Here is an 11,082-nt window from a genome sequence, read left to right as displayed (position 1 = left end):
TGATCCTCACGCTCCCAAGTTAATTCAAGTCCTCGCTTGGCATTCCAGCGAACCTTCACTATCGGGATACGACTTTGCTTCGTTTGCTTGACCTCTCGGTCCATGATCTCTACTGGTTCTTCCACAAAGTTGAGGCTCTCATTGATCTCGATCTCGTAGAGTGGGATTACAAGAGTCTCGTCGGACAGACACTTTTTAAAGCTCGAGACGTGGAAAGTAGGGTGTACATTACTGAGTTCGTGAGGTATTTTGAGTTTGTAAGCTACAGGGCTGATTCTAGCGAGAATCTCGAAAGGCCCTACGTATCTTGGATTTAGCTTTCCACGCTTTCCGAAGTGTATCAAGCCCTTCCGGGGTGAGACCTTCAATAGAACACAGTCGCCCACCTGGAATTCCAAAGGTTTCCTTCTCTTGTCTGCGTAGCTTTTCTCTCGGTCTCTAGAGGCCTTCAATCGTTCACGAATCTGAACGATCTTCTCTGTCGTTTCCCGAATGATTTCCGGACCAGTGAGAGTGCTATCAGGAACTCGTCCTTCAGCTAACTGAGTGTCACCCACTTCAGCCCAGCATAAAGGGAATCCGCACTTTCGGCCATAGAGGGCTTCAAATGGAGTAGCCTTTATGCTCGTGTGATAACTATTATTGTAGGAAAACTCGACAAGGGGTAAATGAGTATCCCATGCCTTTCCAAAGTCTATCACACAGCTCGCAACATATCTTCCAAGGTTTGAATAGTCCTCTCACTTTGCCCGTCGGTTTGTGGATGGTAGGCTGTACTCATGTCCAGCCTAGTTCCTAGGGAACTTTGTAGCGACTGCCAAAACCTTGAAGTGAATCTACTATGTCTATCGGAGATAATGGATGTGGGAACACCATGCATTCATACGATCTCCCTAATGTAAGTTCTTGTTAGTTTCTCCATCTTGTCAGTTTCTTTGATATGTAGGAAGTGTGCGGACTTTGTTAACCTGTCTACGATCACCCAAATGGTATCGAGACCACCCGTTGTTTTGGGAAACTTGGTTATGAAGTCCATCGTGATCCGCTCCCACTTCCATTCAGGTATCTCCGGTTGTTGAAGTAAACCTGAGGGTTTCTGGTATTCGACCTTAACCTTGGCGCAAGTAAGGCACTTGCTCACGAAGGTAGCAATCTATGCTTTCATGTTAGGCCACCAGTATAACTTTTTAAGATCCAGATATATCTTATCTAAACCTGGGTGGAAGGAATATCGAGTGTTGTGAGCTTCGGTCATGACCAAGTCTCTGAAACCACCGTGTCTCGGTGTCCAGATCCGATCCATGAGATATAAGGCTCCGCCACCCTTGACTTCCAAGTTTTTATCCATCCCTCTCAGGGATTCACCCGCCACATTTCCAGGTTTCAAGGCTTCCAGTTGAGCCTCTTTAATTTGTGTGGATAAGTGTGAATGGATAGTCATAGTCATTGATTTGACTCTACGACCAGAGTATTCTTTCCGACTTAGGGCGTCAGCTACTACATTAGCTTTGCCGGGATGATAAAAAATTTCGCATTCGTAGTCATTGAGTAGCTCGACCCACCGTCGTTGTCTCATATTGAAGGCTCTTGTGGTTTGTAAATATAGTGCTCTTTGTATCATACAGGTAGTGTCTCCAGATCTTCAGAGCAAATACCACTGCTCCTAACTCAAGATCATGTGTGGTGTAGTTGACTTCGTGTGTCTTTAGCTGTCTTGAGGCATAGGCGATGACCTTACCTCTTTGCATCAAAACACAGCCAAGCCCTTGGTTGGATGCATCGCAATAAACCACGAAATCTTCTATCCCTTCTGGGAGGGATAGTATCGGTGCGGTGCATAAGGCTCGCTTTAGCATTTGGAACGCTTTCTCTTGTTTCTCTTCCCAGTCGAAGCCACGCCTTTCTGGGTCAATGATATAAGCGTTTTCGCGATCCTAGAGAAGTTCTGAATGAACCTACGATCGTAGCCAGCGAGACCTAGAAATTGATGAATTTCTGTAGGCGTCTTCGGTGCTTACCAATTCTCAATGGCCTTAATTTTGGAAGGGTCCACGTGAATTCCCTCTTCACTAACAACGTGACCCAAGAATTCGACTCTTCGAATCCAAAATTCGCACTTAGAGAACTTCGCGTAGATAAGGTTTCTACGTAGATGTTGACTATGCTCCTCCTTACTTCGAGAGTAGATAAGTATGTCATCGATGAACACAATGACGAACTGATCCAAGTAAGGACGGCACACCCTATTCATTAAGTCCATGAATACTACGGGCGCATTGGTCAATCCGAATGGCATCACTACAAACTCGTAGTGTCCATAACCAGTTCGGAAGGCTGTCTTGGGAACATCCTCCTCTAACACTCGTAACTGGTGATACCCGGATTTCTGATCAATCTTTGAAAAGTAATTCGCTCCTCGCAGTTGGTCGAACAAATCGTCTATGCGAGGTAGAGGGTAACGATTCTTGACGGTAAGTTTGTTCAGCTTTATGTAGTCGATGCACATACGGAACGATCCGTCTATCTTGTTGACGAACAAGACCAGTACTCCCCATGATGAGAAGCTTGGTCTAATAAAGCCCTTGCTGAGCAATTTGTTAAGTTGACCGGATAGTTCCTGCATCTCAGCTGGTGCCAGACGATAGGGCGATTTGGCTACTGGGGTAGCCCCTAGAACCAAGTCGATTCGGAACTCGACTTGACGCTGTGGTGGTAATCCTGGCAGTTCTTCTGGAAAGATGTCGGGAAAGACGCGTACTTCTAGGATGTTCTTTACGTCTTTTGTCTCATGGCTCATATCAACAACATGAGCAAGGAATGCATGACATTCCTTTCGTAGGTACTTCTGGGCTTGTATGCTCGAGATGATGCGAAGGTTCGTGTCGGGTTTATCGTCGTAGATCACTAGGGTTTCGCTAGACGGTATATTAAGGCGAACGGCCTTCTCGTAACACATAATGTCGGCACGATGACAACTCAACCAATCCATGCCGATAATGACGTCGAAACTTTTAATTGAGACCGGCATGATGTCGATTGGAAATGAATGGCTATCTAGAGTTAGAATACATCCTGTGTATATACATCTAGTGCTCTCTGTCTTTCCGTTAGCCATTTCTACAGTGAATGGTTCCTTTAGTGCACATGATTGTTGTTTAAGTAAGTGAGCAAATTTCTGGTTCACGAAACTCCTCTCCGCTCCATTATCAAAGAGTATGCATGCATATGAGTTATCGAGGAGAAACGTACCAGTGACCACTGTGGGGTCGGCTACTGCCTCCTCGTGACCTATAGCCAAAACTCTTCCCACTTCGCCGACATTCGCTGCCTTCGGGCAGTTCCTCTTGTAGTGACCTACCTCGCCACATCCGTAGCAAGCCTGGCCCACACCAATGCCGGGGACTTGGTTGACCGGCCTTGCCGGAGATTTGTAGAAACGGGCAGTGTGCCCTTTCTTGTTGCAGTTAGCGCACTGCATTTTCCGGCAGGGTCCAGTGTGGTGGAAGCTGCACTTGTTGCAGTTGGGCAAGCTCCCAACATACTGCTTCATCGGCTCAGTAGCAGCAGGTGTTATCGCACTATGAACAGCCACGACCTGCTGCTTTTTGGCAGAGTTCTACGCCGCCTTGTTCTTCTTGTTATCCCAGAACAGCCCGGATTGTATTGTGGAAGAGGTGGTGGTGGAGTAGGAGTTATCGGAGGATTGCGTCTCTGTGTTCGGCGTGGAGGCATCTTTCAACTAAAAGTTTACAAAGATGAAGATGATATTAAGAATCAATTGTAAGTATAATGAGAGTGGTCCATGGACTAAATCGCCATAGCCCAAACAAAACAGATGAGAGCATGATTGAAATAGAGATCTAACAGTAGAATGATGAAAGCACTTGGATAAAGATTTCCCAAAGAGTAGACGTCTGTCAATAATATTGGCATTATAGATGTAATAAGTTCGGGAAAAATGACCTAGAAGTAGGTCTTACATCAAACCACAATAAGAAAATTTTGACAGTATAGAGACCTAGCAACAGTACTTGAAGTACAGGAATATTTATAGGAAAAAAGTGCTACTTAGATCATAGATAAGAAGGCTATTCCTTAAACCAAAATAAAGGATGAGCAGAGCATCTCCTACTGGCGACGGGCACCCCTCCGACGAACCCTCAATTCAGCCAGCTGACGCTCTACCTCAAGGAGGTGACATTCATGCACTGTCTGGCGTGCTCGGAGCTCTATGACTTCGGCTCGGGTTACAGCTAGCTCTTGCTGCAAAGCCTCATTGTCTCTCCTGTGAGCAACTTCCAGATTGCGGATTCTATCCGTGTTGGGGTTTGTGTCAGCATCTATTTCGATGGTTTGTTGAATGGTTGTCGTTCCAAGCTCAACATTTCGAGCCACACGACGAACCAAGATGGGAAGAATCCTGTCAGCAGATCCTCCCTCGCTTATGTTGTAGAAGCTCCAGTCTCCGTTGTATGGTAAGGGTTGACCCTGCTCACGGCTCCACCTACCCAAGTTATCAGCCCACTGAGGCGTCGGGCCATGAAAAGTCGGACGAGGGTTAGGATTTGGGATTGGAACTACCAGGGGTAGATCATTAACTTCCGACTCGGAGTCAGAATCATCCGGGAAGTTCTCTGCGAAGTCATCATCCAATGGGATTGCAAGATTCTCTTCAGGCTCTGCATCGAGCCATCCTCCATTGCCTTGGTTGGGAAAGTACGGGTCGCCGTGGGGATGGAATCCAGCCATGTTATCTACGTGAGAATAGGGGTAAAAGAATTAGTTAATAGACGTACTAATTAAGATAATTATAAGATGATCCTTACCAGTTACTCCAATATTTGCGTAGTGCATACCAGTCATATGTAACCAAAATAGGATAGAGCTTCGAATAAGTGGTCCTAACTCTAAGTCCACAACCAAACAAGGAACAGGAAGTAAAGCAAAGATCACATATTCTAAGTCTACGACACCTTAGTCACATATAACCTTAGCGTATCCACTCAGCAACTATTGACATACCAATAAAGACCTTTTTAGTTTGCACATAAGTAATTATAGTAACACAAAATACTCCTATAGTATTTTAAGCTTATGTTTTGTTCTAAAGTTTTCATTGTAGTAGAGTTGGCAAGTTTTTAGACTTGCTGCAACACCACAACCATTCCTAGGCACATGCTAATCACTTCTCGGAAAGATATAGTTGATCAAGCTATATCACTCCCAGATCTGATTATATGTCCCCAAGCCTACTTGTGCTGTCCAACAATCGCAATACTTTTGTTCTGTCTTAGTATAACATTGATTTTAGAAGTATAAACTCTTGGTCAAAGTATTTTAATCCCGTTGTGTTTATAGTTGTATATCTTTTATGGGTTGATATACTCAATTCACTATAAACAAAGCTCTGATACCAATCTGTCGCACCCCCAAAGCAGAACGGCAGAAACGTTCGGGGGCGGAGGATATCATGTACAATATCATATCAATGCATAATAGTAAACAAGCAACAACATCATCCATTGCATTAATAGTATAATTTACTACTTGTGTGTTCTGTGTATAGTTTGAAAGACACCAAAATATGAATAAAAATAAAAGACGAGTCTTAAATGTGCTCCATCTTCTCAAAACCTGGTCCAGTGTACCTGTCTACTGGTGACCTGAGAATACAAGTTATTTTGAAAGAGTAGATCAACATTAAAGCTGGTGAGTTCATAAGTATTTAATGTCATTTGTTGTACAAGTTTAATGAAAGTGTTTGTTTGTAAATGTTGGTTTGTAAATGTTTGTATCTTCTAGAAAATCCTATATTTTCTACTTTAACTGAAATGTAGTCTTCTACTAAGAGACGACTGTTATGTATGTTTTGTTCCTTTGTAAAAGTGAGTGTTTCCCCAAAGACTGACTATCATTTCCGAAATATAGTTTACATTACCGTTTATGTGAGAAGATCACAATTTGAATGTAATGGGAAAATAATAAAGATGTACTTGTAGTATTGTATATAGCAACTACCGTTGTACTAACTACCTTAAATCAATTGATTAATTAAGGTAAAATGCGATATAGTTGTAACCATACTTGATTGACTAGTAAAACACGATGTTCGAAGACATCGAAATGGTATGACATCTGTCACCCGTAGACCTGCAGGTCTCACTGTAGCTAGCATCAAGGTGTAGGATGGTCAATCCCGTATAGATCTATACACAAATTCACGCTCACCCTCCAGGAGACTCTGGTTACAAAACTTTGCACAACAGTATATTGTCATGCCATGAAGTAGTGGCTCACATTAATGTTATAGTGTTCTTGTATTTATATTGTATGTTCTCGCTGTTCTAGTGTATTGTATGTTCTCTTTGTATAGTGTATTGTATGTTCTCTTTGTTTCTCATTATAGTATGTTCTTTCTGTTTATGATCATAGTATGTTCTTTCTGTTTCTCATTATAGTAAGTTTGAACTGACTCATGTATGAACTGACTCTTGTATGTTTTGTGACAACCCGGAAATTTTTTGGTTTTAGACCCATTTTGCTATCTTTTGGCCTGGTTTGGAGTCTATTTGGGTGTTCTAAGCATTGTACATTCAAGGATCGAGTGTTAGGAAGTGTTTGCTTGAGTTATAAGTATAAAAATCAAGCTATAAACCCTTCATGTGGAGTTTTCGGCTACCACATATGAGTTTTCGGTCAAAACTCATGTGGACCGAAACCTCATCCCATAAGCATGAGTATTCCTCATTTTATTCATTATTCTCGATTCCAAGTCAAGAAAACTTCCATTCTCTCTCAAGTATCATAAGATCTTCTTGCAAATTCTCGAAAATGTAAGTGTTTCTTTCCCCTTGATTTGTTATTAGATCTTCCTAACTAGTAATACCCTTCGATTTCATCCATTAACTTCGTCTTTTGGGTTTGATCTTCAAGAACACCAAGAACACACACTAGTGTTTTGGTCCAAAATCAACTCTATTAGCCTCTAAATCGTAAGTATTACGTCCCTATACTTGTTGTCTAGTTGAAACTCTTGATTTAGGGCCTTGAAATCGTCATTTATCCAAGAACAAAAGGCGTTTTCGGTCTAGTGCATCTCCTTAGACCGAAAACCCTTATGAAGGGTGCAATATGACTTTAAACCTTTCCTAAAGCTTAGTCATGAATCTAGAACACTTCATTGATTGTTGAAAGCCCTTGGAAATCACCTTATGCATCAAAGACCATGGGTTTTCAGTCAAAACCATTTGGACCGAAAACCATTTGGACCGAAAACCATATGGACCAAAAGCTCCAAGAAACATACCACTAGGACCGAAAACTCCCTTAAGTGGCTTTACAACCCTCTTATGCAATCCTAAGTGATTATAACACAACCATTTAAGGATTTCTTAGTCCTTAAGGTGTTATTCTTTACCTGATTAGTTGAATAAACACTAATTGGATACATATATGTGTCATTATATGTTAAATAGGATCCGTGTGTGTGTTCAAGTCTTCACTTGACACTTAGCATCCTATACCATCCGTTCATCCAAACCACTCACTACAGGTGAGTTCATACCCTATAATGAATCTTTTAACTGTTTTAAATGTTTTAAAGGGGGGGGGGGATACAAGTTGAACACAATGATAATTGTGTAAATGTTTGTTATAAACATCTTTCCAAATGTTACTTATGTCATTTATAAGTTGTCAAAACATTTCAAAACCTCTTTTAAAGTTATGTTACTTTATAGTTATACAAAACTCTGTTTTTAAAGTACAAGCATAACTTAGTAGATAAATGAGTCTTTTCAATAACAGTCCAAGTAGAACATTAGTAAACTATAATAGGTATAGTTTAGGAGAATGCTATTCATTACTTCTAGCATAATGAAGCACACAAAGAGTCAGTTCATACATGAGTCAAACACACATTGAAGAGAAACAAACAATACCATACAGAGAGAACACACAATTATGAGAAACAAACAGAACGTACAATATACAGTACAAAACAAACAAGTTAGGTTGCTATAGCATGAGAACACACACAGGATCTTATTATACCAATTGATCACTAACTCATTGTTTTAAACAAAAGGTGATAATTATATTAGGTATACATGATCATATAGCAAATGTGAATTACACGGGTTGCAAGAATTTGCAGAGGTCGCGTTTGGTTCCCTTAATCTCTAGACAGGGAGAACGTATAGTAGGGGTTCTAGCCTTCACATTATGACCATAATAAAACAAACATGTTTTTAGGTCATTAGTACATCCGCATGTCAATATAAACGACAACTGTGTACTTATATTTCCCATTTCTTTCATAAAGTGACAGTACCACTTGGAAGTCAAACTCAAACTATTTTCGAGTTAAGATAGTTATAAACTAGGGAAAACATACATTTTTACAAACGACAAACGGAACAGTCGAGTCTAGCACATAATGGTAGATGCCTTGGTAGAAGGCTATGTTTAACAGAAGATGCCTTGGTAGAAGGCTACGTTTAAAAGAAAGGACCATAATGCTAGTCTTATGATTCCTTAATATATACATCACAGGATATATATACCAATAGGACCCGACAAGTAATAGGATGTGTGCTCTCCGCTTCATTTCCTGTTCCTTGTTTGGTTGTGGGCTTGGAACGAATTCGCCCAATCTATTTTCTATCCGATTCTATATATATGTATGCTCAGTATACATTAAGTCATCATAAGGGTACCAGGTATGGGTCAGGTTATAGGACACAGAGTTAAAGCACAGTTTTTCTAGTACAAAACATACTTTCCAAAATCAGTACTTTTGGTATACAAAACTAGAAACTTCCCAGTAAAGGGTTTAATCCATTTTATTAAACCAGTAAAATTTAAAGGACCTTAGGTGAGTAACTCTATAATACCTTAGTTTATACACCATGTTTATATATAAAACCAATACCCAATAGGTAGTTGGATGTGTGCTTTCCACCTTACTTCCTGTTCCTTGTTTGCTTGTGGGCTTAGGGCAGATTCACTCACTTAACTTTCTATCCGATATTAGATTATATATATAAGTATAAACTAAGCTATTATAAAAGTAGTCACTGTGGTCACCATTTTATTATAAGAAATATGGGTTTTCTTAAAGAACTTTTTCACTAGATATAAAGGAACCATTACAATTAACTCCATGAGTAACAAGTGAATACACCAGGGTTATATATGACGATGATCTAACAACCAATGGGATGTGTGCTATCCGCCTTAATTTCTGTTCCTCGTTTGGTTGTGAGCTTAGGGCAGATGCGCATAATCGATTGTTTGTTTACTCTGAGTCTTATATAACTTGTACCCACTTAGTACCCATAGAAAGGGTTGTAGTGACATTTTACTTAAACTTCCATCAAAGTAGGAAATATAGGATTTTCTAGAGGAACAGACGAACTTTTCAAAACAGAACTTACAACTTACAACATTTTACAACTACATGTTACAACTACATTTTCAACACCATTTTACATCTACATTTTCAACAACACTTTACAACTTACTCACATCACTAAAATCTTATGAACTCACCAGCTTAATTGCTGATCAACTCTTTCAAAAAACTTGTATTCACAGGAGACTATTAGACAGGTGCTCGTGCTGGGAATTCAGATGATGGAGCATTATAGCTTCAAGTCTTGTTTTGTTATTTGTTTATGAATTCTATGTTTTGTGAACACACACATTGTAAACACTTTCTTTCGAAATGAAATGGTTGTTCATTACTTGCTTACCATATACATATCTCGTGATACTAAACATGACGTCCTCCACCCCTGAACGATTCCGCCGTTCCGGTTTTGGGGTGCGACATATTGGTATCAGAGCATTGTTTATAGTGAACTAAGTATATCAACGGATAAAAGATATACAACTATAAATACAATGGGGCTTAAGTGCTCTGGATAATGATATATTTTTAAAATATAACTATAGGTTATAAAAATATACCTACTTGCTTATACATATACATAATAGAACTAGTGTCACGAGGAGAACGGAACTAGAGTATTTAAAGGTTGGGCACTGTCGTCAACCTGAACAGTTATGTAATCATAGCTAGGATCAATATAGCCTGATCAACTATATTCATTTGAGATGTGACCGACATGTGTTTGGGAATGATGTGGTGTTGCAACAGTGTTAAAACTTACCTGAACACCAGTCAAGAGAACACCAGAACAAGTACATTTAGAGTTAGAATACTATAGGAGTATTCTATGATACGATAGCGCGATAACGAGTTTAGAACATACCAAGTACATTATGTTAAAATACTATAGGAGTATTTTAGTCCATATAAATAACTTATGTGATAACTTAAAAGACCCTTACGGATAGGTCTATAATCTTGCAATGTATATTCCTAAAGTTTTATATATAATCAAGATCTTATAAACTTAGAATCTGTGGTCTACGCTTCGCTATCCATTCCTCTTAAGGGTGTAGTTTTGGAGTAGGATCACTTATTCGAAGGTCTATTTAATCTTCAACTATATACAAACTTGTATACATTGTACAATTATAGGAAGACTCCGTAAGGATCAGCCCATAAAGTTACCTTAAAGCTCATAGATTCTTTAGTCACTTTCATTCTCGCACGACAAGGCCAGATAGATGTAACCACTTCCTCATAAGTAGACAACAGAAGAGTCCAGGAGGAACAAGAGCAAATTCATGAGAAGTTTTCAAAGAGGGATCAGCCGAAGTAACCAAAACGTCTTACACGTCACACTATTAAATAATAATCTTGTTAAATGAGCGAGGGGAAACACTGCTGACATTATATGTTAAGATTATTTTCTTACATGCAGCTGGTAACAGTTATTCAGGAAACAGATATTCATTCGAGGATAGTTATTTCAAATTCATAGAGTTTATTAGGTATAGACTCTTTTATGAATTGTTCCTAGAACCCTGTGGAAGTCAGGACCCGATACATCCAGAACTATGATAACCTTGTATTTTCAGCTTTCGGCTTGTGTCCATTGCTTTAGACTTATTCCGTCCCATCTTTGTATTCTTTTAGCAAAGATGCCTCCTCGTAGACCTATCCGACGC

The sequence above is a fragment of the Lactuca virosa genome, chromosome 1 (genome assembly GCF_052849685.1).
Source record: "Lactuca virosa cultivar CGN04683 chromosome 1, Lactuca_virosa_CGN04683_v6, whole genome shotgun sequence".
Classification (NCBI taxonomy): Eukaryota; Viridiplantae; Streptophyta; class Magnoliopsida; order Asterales; family Asteraceae; genus Lactuca; species Lactuca virosa.
This window is presented reverse-complemented; position numbering follows the sequence as displayed.